Genomic DNA, 10,991 nt, shown 5'->3' on the forward strand with positions numbered 1-10,991 from the left:
CACCGCGTACTCCACTGCGTGCGGCGTCTATCGCGCAAATTCTGATGTTGTTACAGTGTCGTTATTGCAGATTCTTTTGCGTCTTGATCCGTAACGAAATGTGATGCGTGCAAGAATGGGGTTGCTTTGCGTCGCGTGGATTTTACATATTAGCGATTTAAAAGATCTCGAGGATACAAGTTTGACTTGCATTCAATGAATTAACTTATATGCAAATAAGATTCTAACAACTTTAGCACCACAGGTACTGATGCTAGATCTAATAGAGCAAGCGTTTACCTAACAGAAAATATCTTGGCGTACGGTATTTTTCACTTCCATATGCATTTATTCAAAGAATTTATGAAATCATAATTTGATTATTAGCACAAGGCACAAGTGCTTTCTTAGCTATAATTTTGCGTCACATACATTACCTAGGTCTCTGCACTGTTTTTCCTGTCTGATCACTGCAGTATGTCACTGCAGTATGTCAGTATGCCAAAAAAAGATTGCTTTATTCTTCTAACTGTCTGCTTTATTTCTACTACTGTTTACACATTTACACGCTGCCAAGGCGATTTTGAAAAAAATATATTATGTGGGCGTGCCTTGAGTATACAGTACAAAATATTCTACTTACCGCTTAAGAAAATAGCGAAATTGAGTTTGCATTTAAAAATGGTAGAGCCATCTTAAAGATGTTAGGAAGGGGATTCGAGAAACGTTTTTTACTGAATGCTCCGTTTTACTCATGAGCGTCCCAACGAGCCGTTTCAGGCAATTTTCCATAGGCAATGAATTTCACATTGTCTCAACCAAGCCCTTAGCCGGGGGGGGGGGCGGGGCGGCTAAGGGCTTGGTTGTGGGGAGAGTGGCCCGGGCCACTTCCCCCCCCCCCCCCCGAAATTTTGGTGAAGTAGGTGGGTATACCAAAAATAAATAATGAAAATAGGTGTTTTTCTCAAATAGTTAAGGTTATCAGCAAGAGCCCCCCCCAAAAAAAATTTTTGGCTACGGGCCTGGTCTCAACAGGTAAGTTGACGATACTTCGTGATCATAGCTGTTAAGGGCGCCGTCTGTATCGTGTTTCTGTACTCATTCAATGTGAATGTTTGATAAACAACCACCTCTCTATTTTACTTATATTTGTTTTCCGGTTTTAGGCCTTCTTAAATATTTTTCTCATTAATAATCGCTACGTAAAGGGAGCTATAATTGGCAATAGCGCGAATAGCGGCGGTGTCCTGCGATGCTTCGTGCAGCTACGCAATACGTCTGAGACATTTCTGTGTTGCACATGTTCTCTCGTTCAAGAAAAATTGCTAAAAAATTGCACGTTAGTGAGTATATCAACAAAGAATCCTTACGCCAGCAGCTAAGTAGAACATGGAAATTCATTGCAGGTTTACGTCATCTACATATACAACAGGGGTCTCAAACTCAGCTTATAGCCGGCGGGCCGCAGTCGCGAAATTTAGCTCCAAAGGCCCGGGGACAGTGAAGATGGTGGGGTCGGAGAGAGTTTGAACAAAATGACGTTGCCATTTGAAAGGAGACCTTTGACATATCTCATATATAGGTCATTTCTGAAGGGGATTTTGAGTCCGGATTCCAGAAACAACGATACGGATGTACATAACGAGTGAAGCCTGGACGCGGATTGATATATAGAGTTTTGGTTCCACGGTTATGTTTCAGCACATGGTGACCACGTGTTCCTCACGAAAGAAATGCTTGAGACCAGTCATGTCTGTGTAGCTCACTAACATACTTATTTAGAAAACAAAAACAAATGGAACGGAGACGGTCATGTGTGCCGGCCGGGCCGCTAGCGAACGATCGCAAGCCCCGTATACACCATGCGTTCCCCGCGCCACCCCCGCCCCCTATGAAGAAAAAAAACTCGCTATTAGAGTTGTTGCTGCTGTACACCTGTCCGGATATACGGTATTGGGCAAACTGTCTTTTACGGACAAGGTAAAAATTCACACCGGTATTTGCGCCGTCGTGCGAAGGCTTCTTATTGACGTTATTGTGATTACATGGCAACCCGCTAGCTGGTCGGCAAGCTGAGCAGCGACTCCCATCAATTACAAAAATGACAAGCAAGAACCGCTGTCAGCGAAGTGTATAAAGAGTTGTCCTGTGAAGAAGCTAAAACAAGCCCCAATAAGTTGTTTTGGAATGAAACTAATGTACTTTGAGCAAGAAGGGCAAAACTTTTGAGATACTAACAGACATTTCATGCAAGTGAAACTAAATAGGTCACAGTTCAGAAATTTTCAAGGAGATATCTTTGTGTATAGGCGTTTGCTGCTACATTGTATGGATCTATAATAACAAATTTGAGAATGTATCGAAGTATCTTAAGATACAATTGCCAAGTATCGTATCGGATACAATTAGTGCGGTAGTATCTTGTATCTGTATTTCCAATACTTTGTGCCTGAGTATCTTGTATCGTATCGCGATACAATTTCAAAGTATCTTTGCCCAGCCCTGCGCACAACCACTGCATTTATTCTCTGAGTTTTTTCATATCGCTGACCTGTCATAGTTTCACGTGACCGTGTACCTGACCTGCATCGCCCGGTCATGGTTCCCCCTATGTCCGGGCGACATAGGAAGCTCCTTATCAGGACAGCTCTCGGGCTGCTCTCGGGCCACCATCGCGAAGTTTTCGCAAACGCAGGCGTGAGTTGGTGTCAAAATAATGCCGTAGTAGCTTTCGGATGGCGCTACGCTTAAATGTTAGGTTTCGAAGAAACGAAAAATTATTTTTTTCAATTTTATGAAATTCTCAATTTAACGAAATAATTCGAGTGTGTTCATCACTTCTTTATATCGAGTTTTAACTGCATCCCCTTTTGTGTCCCACCACGATGCGTGGTAGCGTCTGTACGGTGTAAGACGCCTAGACGGCTCTTTCACTCTTGCGATCTAGCAGTGCGGAGGGCGCAGCCGCTGAACACTGGCCCCATGACGACAGTTTTGACTCCGTTCTACCTCCCGTCAACCTCTCGTCAAACTTATGTCACCGGCAAGTTAAGCGCTTGTGGGAACCAGCAGGTATTATTTAGATGTCTATCAAATGCTGTTACTGTTTAAGTAAATCCTTTTTTTTTTTCTGAGAACGTAGAGTACTCACGGATTGAAATGGACAATTTAGGGCTAAGTAACGCACATACTTTCGTTTCCACCATCTTCAGTGCGGGTCCTACCAGCTTAACCTCGACTAGAACGTGTAGGTCAGAGCCAACATTATCTTTAAAGACCAGATTCGTTGCTACATGGCGTGGTCATCTCGAGAAATTGCGCAAAACAGCCGTTATACTAAAAAAAATGATGTTGCTCTTGAACCCGTGAGTACTGTACATACATGGTTTATCTCCTGGTTTATCTCTTTGGCTGCTGTCAGTCGATGAGCGCTCTTGACTGACCACGGACGACAGGCCACGGCAAAAACGAAACGCACCTAGACGCCTTTACCGACGCAGGCAAATAAGGACGTATTATTATCTACGGCAGGCCGTTAATATAGTAATCGTGGCGATAGCGAAAAGAAAGGGGGCAGTGTAAAGGAAACTTGACGCGCGCACAGTGCGGAGCATAGGCTCTGACACAGCAGTCGATACGAGAAGTGTCAGCTGTTTAACTGGGCCCAGCTGAAGCGGAACACCGGATGATGAGGGTTCCACCTGCGTTTACGATTAATCTGTTTCGCTAAGCTTAGCATACTGCGGCATTCAAGAGACAACGACCGCGGCGGCAAGCACTAAAGCGTTAGAAAAACGCGCCTTCAGAAAAGGACAGTTCTCAGAGTGATAAATACGCGCACGAAACATTTATGCTATAGAAATAAATTTGTGCTCACCAGTTGCTACGACGAGCCGCTTTGTAAATGATCGGCGAGTAGCTATCTTCTACTTCGCTGGAAACTAGGAACCGTCCAGCTATTTGTAAAACGTTCAGGTGCTGTTCACGTGATGTTTATTTCGTACACTTCAATTAAACGCGGTGACTTTTCGCGCTTTAGTGACGTCGCGTGATAGGCATAAGAATATAGAGCAGGCCGAAAATTTCTGTTCTAGAGCGAAGGTGTAATGACGAAAAGGAAACATTGTTGAAAAAAAAAAGTCACAGTTTCGCCGCAACCGCGAAGCAATCAATGCGATAGCAGCAAATTGGAATGTAACGCGAAGAACGGAAACCAGCTCGCAATTTCCAGCGCGTAGCTCAAGCGCAATGGACGCAAGAAAAGAACACACACAGGACGAGCGCGAACTATGATGCGTCACAGCTCGACACTTGAGGCGCACTGCTCAAATATAAAGCAGGACGTACGAAACGAACGAACAGGTACACACAGGACGAGCGCGAATTAACGGTCACAGTTGTTACTTATTTCTCTTTGAACAGCGCGGTCCATTCGCAAACGCGGCCGCTGCAGCGAGCGAAGTAACCTTCGTACGCTCTGTGACTTCAGCGTGGACAACGCGGGGAAAGCACATGAGAGACTCCACGAAGCCAACCCCCGCCCGCCCGAGCGCATCAATGCGACCACGCCCTTGTGGGCGAAGAGAAACGGCGTTCGCAGGAGCGGGGCGAGCTGGCCGACGCCTTTAAGTGCGCCCGTTGCGCTCCTAGCGCCATCTGGATGGTAATGAAGCAACGCTTACAAGCGCCTGCCGTCTCTGAGTACTGCGGTAAAGGGTGTGTATATAACGCTCGCCGTTAGCCACCTGGACGATCTGCGTTATGTAGCATAGTGGTTAGAGCCACGCGCTGCGGATCGAGAAGTCGCTGGTTCGATTCCGCGCTTCGGAAGCTTTTCTTCGGCATTGTTTTTCTTTGGCATTTTATATTAATATATTATATATATATATATATAATACATACATACTTATACATATACGCAGCATGACGGCGTCGACGGCGACGGCAAATATCAGCCGACACTGTCCATATAATTGCTATCGCAATAAAACTTTATATCTTTATGTTGTACCCAACCATGAATGAGAAGTCCTTAAAGGCCAACTCCGGCGATTTTTCGGCCATGTCAAAGTAATGGTGCTTTTATGTTCCTGAGACGCTCCTGTTACGGGCCCGATAGCAGAAATACTCGGCAAATTGGAGAATAATTTTCAATAAGCAAAAAAGCGCGACACCGAAACCGAAACCTAACTCTAGTGTGCTGTCTACGTATGACGTAGACGTTGTTACGAACGAACCGGAAGTCGTGGAAGGCATGCCGGTCACGCCGGCACGGAGTATGAAAACTGTGACAGCCGGGACGACCAACGAAGCGCCGGCCAAACCAACGCTGTCTGTCGCCTTGTGCACAACAGACACTCGCTGTAGCGGCCGAAGCGCCGAAGTTAGCGGTGCCCTAGGCTGCGTCACTTCCGCCGCCTTACCAATACTGACGTCACAGACGCAATGTTGCCAATAATTGTGGGAAGCCAGGAGGGCGTTTGCAGACAATCTTTAAAATTCATTTGCAAACAATCTGCGCACGTCTCAAGCCTGTAATTTGGCATAAATGACGGCAACGTGCAAAGGAACGTACCCAGCGAATTTCATTGAGATCCATCGACCTCGAAAAGTCGCCGGAGTTGGCCTTTAAGCTATGGGACATTTTGACACCGTTCATTTATTCGCGTTACGAAGAAGCTCAGTGGGCATGACCCAGAAATTTCCACCAAACATAAGCAGCTACACAGTACGGAATATAAACAAAAATCTGTACTTTTTTCTTATCCACTTTCCTGTGCATAATGAGATGTGGTAATAAAACACAAAGCGGTCGATTTAATCGAACCCGCAGCCATGAACTTGTTCCACTTCGCCTGCTTCTTTTCGTCTTTCGACAACCTGCCACGAGTACCTTCTGGCTACTTGGCAAATGCAGTTGATGGTAGCTTACACCTGTGCGCCGGTCCCGAAATCGCCTGCGACGGCGCGTCGGTGTTTCCACCTCTGGCGGCGGCGCGTCAACGGCGCGGGGTTCGTCGGATCGGCGGCGGCATGGCGTAGGGGGGGGGGGGGGTGAAGGGGTTACGAGAGTTGATGGGGAAAGAAATCTCGAAAAAAGGTATATTTGAACGAAAAAGCGAATCTGTTAGTGGGATAGCAGCATGTCGTAATATTATACGAGCTATGGCTAGCAGCTAACTTTTTTATTGTATCTCACGTAACCCTACAAAACGCTGCTGTATTGGAATACGGCCACTCCCGCGAGTGAAGCGGTTTTCGTGCAGTTTGTCCTATGAGCGGTGAGAGCACGAAGCGGTGAGACTACAGCGCGTAGAAGGGTATACGAGCCGTTTGCTGATGTCTGCCGAGATAGCGCTCCTGACCGCGCCATTATTGTGAATGTTCACACTGGCTATTCGAGCCGCGCAGCCTCCTATACTCCTGCTTCCCTTCATGCTCCTTCGCTCAGCGAAAGACGGGTGGGCCGCTTCTTTTCCGGTTGTGGAGCAATCGACGGCAGGACTCGCACGCGGGTTTATGTTATCGCAAGACGAAGAACTGGTGGGTGGCTCCATGGCAAAGCAGGGTGGGAGACAATTAACAAGTTATATTTCTCGTATACGGACCAATCGAGAGTATGTACCCAAATGATCGCACGTGAATTACCCTTCTGTAGTCACTGAGTGCGCCAAGAAGACGAGAAATGCAAGAGAGAATAGCGCGCGCGTTTTTTGACAGCGAAACTGTTCTAGCTCGGGTGTTAAGTGCGGGAACGTGCCTGTAAACTATGATCATCAAGAACGTGTATGTGCCGCACAATTTGGGCGAATGCCATTACTGCGTGGCCTGTAATAACCCTGATAGGTGAGAGAACGAGTGCAGAGAGAAAGAAAGAAAGAGAGACACAAAGTGAGGCACGGAAAGAAAGACACAAAGAAAGAGAAATGGAAAAATTCTCCACGAGGCCGGATTCGAACCCGCGTACCCCCGATCCGAAGGCGAGCGTCCTACCGCTCGGCTATTCAGGCACGCTAGCAGAGCAGAATTTTCATCGCTTGCAGGGGCAGCCATCTTTGCGAGGGAGGTGGGGGGGCTGCTGATTACGTGGAACGGACGACTACGCCAGCATCCAGCCTGTTCTTTTCACATGATGGCCGCCAGTGTTCACTCGCCATCGGCTGTGACGTAACTATTCCGTAGCCCCTGCGCTGGCCAAGATTATGCACTAGGCTCAAGATTATGCATTCTTGCTTTAAGCGTGGGTGCGAGTGTAAAAATAAAAAATGGTTGAACCCTCCGTCATAGGAATCGGAATAACACGAAAGTAAAGCGTGTCCTTACAGAAGTAAATGAATATTAACTGTACACTGATATAAGAGAGTTTGCACAATGTATATAGATGTCTGGCAGCTAATGGCACCGTTTAACGTGTATGCATCCACTTTGATGACTGGTGGTGCATCTCCATCTCAACGACTAAAGTCCAAGTTAAATGATTGAACAAACCGTTTAGGTAGCTGTAGTAGTTAACGGTGAAAGCGTAATCAGAGAACGAGGTGTGATAGCCAGAAGAGCGTCGCATTAGACGCAGAACTTGGTCGCCATCCCGCGGCATGTTAAAATGTGATTTAAATGTGAACATATTTGACAGAGATCTGTCTGGCTTTAGCAAAGTGGCTAGAGAGTTTATTATTTGTCGTATAAAATGTGATTGAACACCACGGTCGGACTAGAGGGAAACGCGTCGTGGCGCCCCGGTAGCCCAGGCGCGATTTTTCTCGGGGCGAGCGCGTGAGCGTGGAACGCGATGTTACAGCCAGGTGAGGCGCGCGTCGCAGAGCTAATTTTGGTTTGTATTAGCGTGATGCTATGAGCGAGGCCTACGCTTTTACGACGCTTGGGAAAAGGTCGCCACCTCGCGGTGTGTTAAGGCATTGACAAAATTGAACATCTATTGAAAACGCGCCGAATGGGATGGACGCGTAACGCGTAGCAGGTGTTAGTCGCGGAGGCCACAGTAATTACGAATTACTTTACCTTAACGCTGCCAGAGGGCAACACCACCTCGCCGACCGGGAGAGTGGTAGATATAAGAGGGGCATTTGTAAAGCCTCTAGAGCATGTGACCTTGGCGTAGTGGATAGCGTGCCCGGCCTCTGTTGTTACGGACCGAGCAGGCGTGGGTTCGATGCCCGTTGACGGTACCTTTTTTCTTTGCCATCTGATCGTGTATACTTTTTCGACGTCATTTTCGTGACGGAAATACGTCACTGAAGTCTTGGTGGACCCCGGCATAAAACACTTTCGTGTTGAAAAAATCTGGTGGGAAAAGAAAGTGAGCACGAGGAGGAGAGATGTGATGGTGAGATGGAGGGAAAGGAGGTGAGAGAAAGTTAAGCGTAGCACAGAAAGAATGAGAAGGAAAAAAATAGAGCGATAGAAATAGAGAACGAAAAAGAAAGAGAGACAGGAGAACATCAACAAAGGAGAGAGAAATAAGTACAGAGAAAAAAATACAAAAAAAGAGGAAGCAAGCATCGCGTCGTCTAGCGACCAGATACCGCACCTCCTGGCCAAGCCACGCCCACCGACACAGACATCGCGTGCAACCTACGGTCTATAGTGCATAGCCTGGCCGCTCTCAATTTTGTCCAGAGAGTCTTTTGGTGTCCGAAGAAAGTGCGTACTCCCGAAGAGGAAGCCACGCATATCGGAGCTAGACGTGTAGTCGGACGGGGAGTACGAGCGTCGACGGGCCCGTGCATCGGTGTGCCAAGCTTTGCGCGAATTAGTGCAAACTGCCCGCATTTTTTTGTGTTTTCTTAGGCTTTTTTGGGGCCCTTTAAAAAGACAGTGTGCGCGAATACGGACAGAAGATAGTAGTCAAGAAACAACAGGCGCCGCTAAGAACTGAATAATCATACAGTGGCGGTAAAGAATTTAGACACACATATTTATCTGCGCTTTCCCACGCAGGAGGCGATATGTATCAATCAGGTGCGCGTGGCGGTCTACGCGACAAATACAGGCTGATTCGCACCCAAGGCGGGGCGGCCAAAGCGGCAAAGCGGAAAGTGGGTTACACCTCTTCTCTAGGCGGCGAAAACGAGGCGGCAAAAGATCGGTCCGAGAGCGATCGCACCAGCCGCCTCGTTTTGCGCTCACATCCACCGCCTGGAGAGGAGGTACTCCCCGCTTGCCAAAAACTATGATGAGTTATGACTTCACAAAAATTATGATGATTTATGGCGTAGTGGGTACCTGGCAATTGTACTTGTAATAGTTGCCCCAGCAAAGTTCATGCGGGCTCTGGAAAGGCAGCTCTTCCAGCTTTTGCTGCGACTGTGCTGCTTGTTCCGCGCAGGCCTGACATTTTTTTTTCAATAGGAAAAAAAAACGAAAGAGTGCTGCCTTCATCCATGTAACCTTCTGTCTGATCAGTGGAACATGCTTGGCTAAATTGCAATCGTATTAATCCTTTGTGTTCAAGTCGTATTGTTCAAGGTTAATGTTCAATTAGAAAATCTTGTGTTTCGTTTCTCCCACATACATCCGATATGGGAGCAAATTGTCACAGGAACATGCACAAACGAACGTCGTGCGCTACATAAAACTCCTTTTGTAAAAACATAGCTCGCTTTTTTTCTTTTGCAGACATCCATTATCACTCCCTGCCGTTTTCCATGTAGGTTAAAATTTCTTGAGAGTTCTTACGTCATTATTTTAGGATATGATCCCGATGGGACGCCTTGCCATGTGAGTACAGAAATAGACTTTTTTTACAACAGAGTGATAAGTTATCTTCTTCTTGAAGTGTTACACAATGCGCTCTTTACTCATATGGGAAGTGAAATGTTCTTGATTTTCATTAAGAAAAAGGAATTTATGGGGAGTTAAAGAAAACCGGGCATACCCTGAAACTTCATGAACTCATGCATCGAATACTTAGGCGCGATTATATTAAATCTATACATTTGTGATTGAGAGTGTTTTTTTCCCACCACAGCGTAATTGTGGATACTTTATCAGCTGTGTTCATCTATATAATGTATTCCGATGTCTTGTTTATCGAGAAAGTAGGGCCTAGATGCAAGGAAAAGTCTGTGCGACTCTTTGAACGTTCCGCACATGAGACCTTGATCAAACAGTTATGCTGTGGTTGAAAGGGGAGCTCCAACCAATACCCATACCAGTTTAGTGCACTGCTGACAGAACTTAGGCTTTCGCGAGCAGGATTTGTTCTTCGTTAGAAAAAAAATCACGCCATATCCACAAATTGAATGATGATTGAGTAGCTGGTTCGGAGATAATCGGGTAAACCGTGAATGCTCCGTACAAGTTCTCTACTGTCGTATAAAGACGTCACACGTTGTTATAGTAGCGATTGTGGTCAGATTGTTGCCCCACCGCAAGAGGTCGCAGACCTTGCAGCTGTGGCCGAGCATGTGGTCGAAAAAATCGCGCTTGAAGCGCGCGTCGGCGCCACCAACTTCAGGTAGCGACCGCATTTGGCGCTTGGCCGCTGGATCCCGCGCCCGTACCTCTTCGAGGTTCTCTTGCCTCCGCTTCCGCGCTGCTTCGGCTTCGCGGCTTGTATCTCGAGGTCCGCAGTATCTCTGCGGCCTCGCGAGCTCTCACCGAAGGGTCTTGGCTGCGAGCCTGCGCTGCTGCTGCTTGCGAGCCCTCCGCTCCGCCGCTTTGTCTTCTTCTTTTAGTATCGAAGCGCAATGACTGACGACTGTGGAAAGAGAGAAGACGCGCGCAGCTGTGGCCTTTTAGCGGTGTCCTATCGAACTAGATCACGCGCCGGAGTGGAGCGAGCCCCGCATGCTACAGTTGGCTATGCTACATGTGGCTTTACCTGTGTTATTATCATCATCAAGGCGCTCGAAGAGCAACAGAAAGAAGACTTCTCTTTCGTGCGAGCGTGCGCATGCTACAGTTGGCTATGCTATATGTGGTTTTTCCTACCTTAATGTCGTTATCAAGGCGCTCGAAAAACAAGAGAAAAAAGACTGCTCTTTCGCGCG

The sequence above is a fragment of the Rhipicephalus sanguineus genome, chromosome 4 (genome assembly GCF_013339695.2).
Source record: "Rhipicephalus sanguineus isolate Rsan-2018 chromosome 4, BIME_Rsan_1.4, whole genome shotgun sequence".
Classification (NCBI taxonomy): domain Eukaryota; kingdom Metazoa; phylum Arthropoda; class Arachnida; order Ixodida; family Ixodidae; genus Rhipicephalus; species Rhipicephalus sanguineus.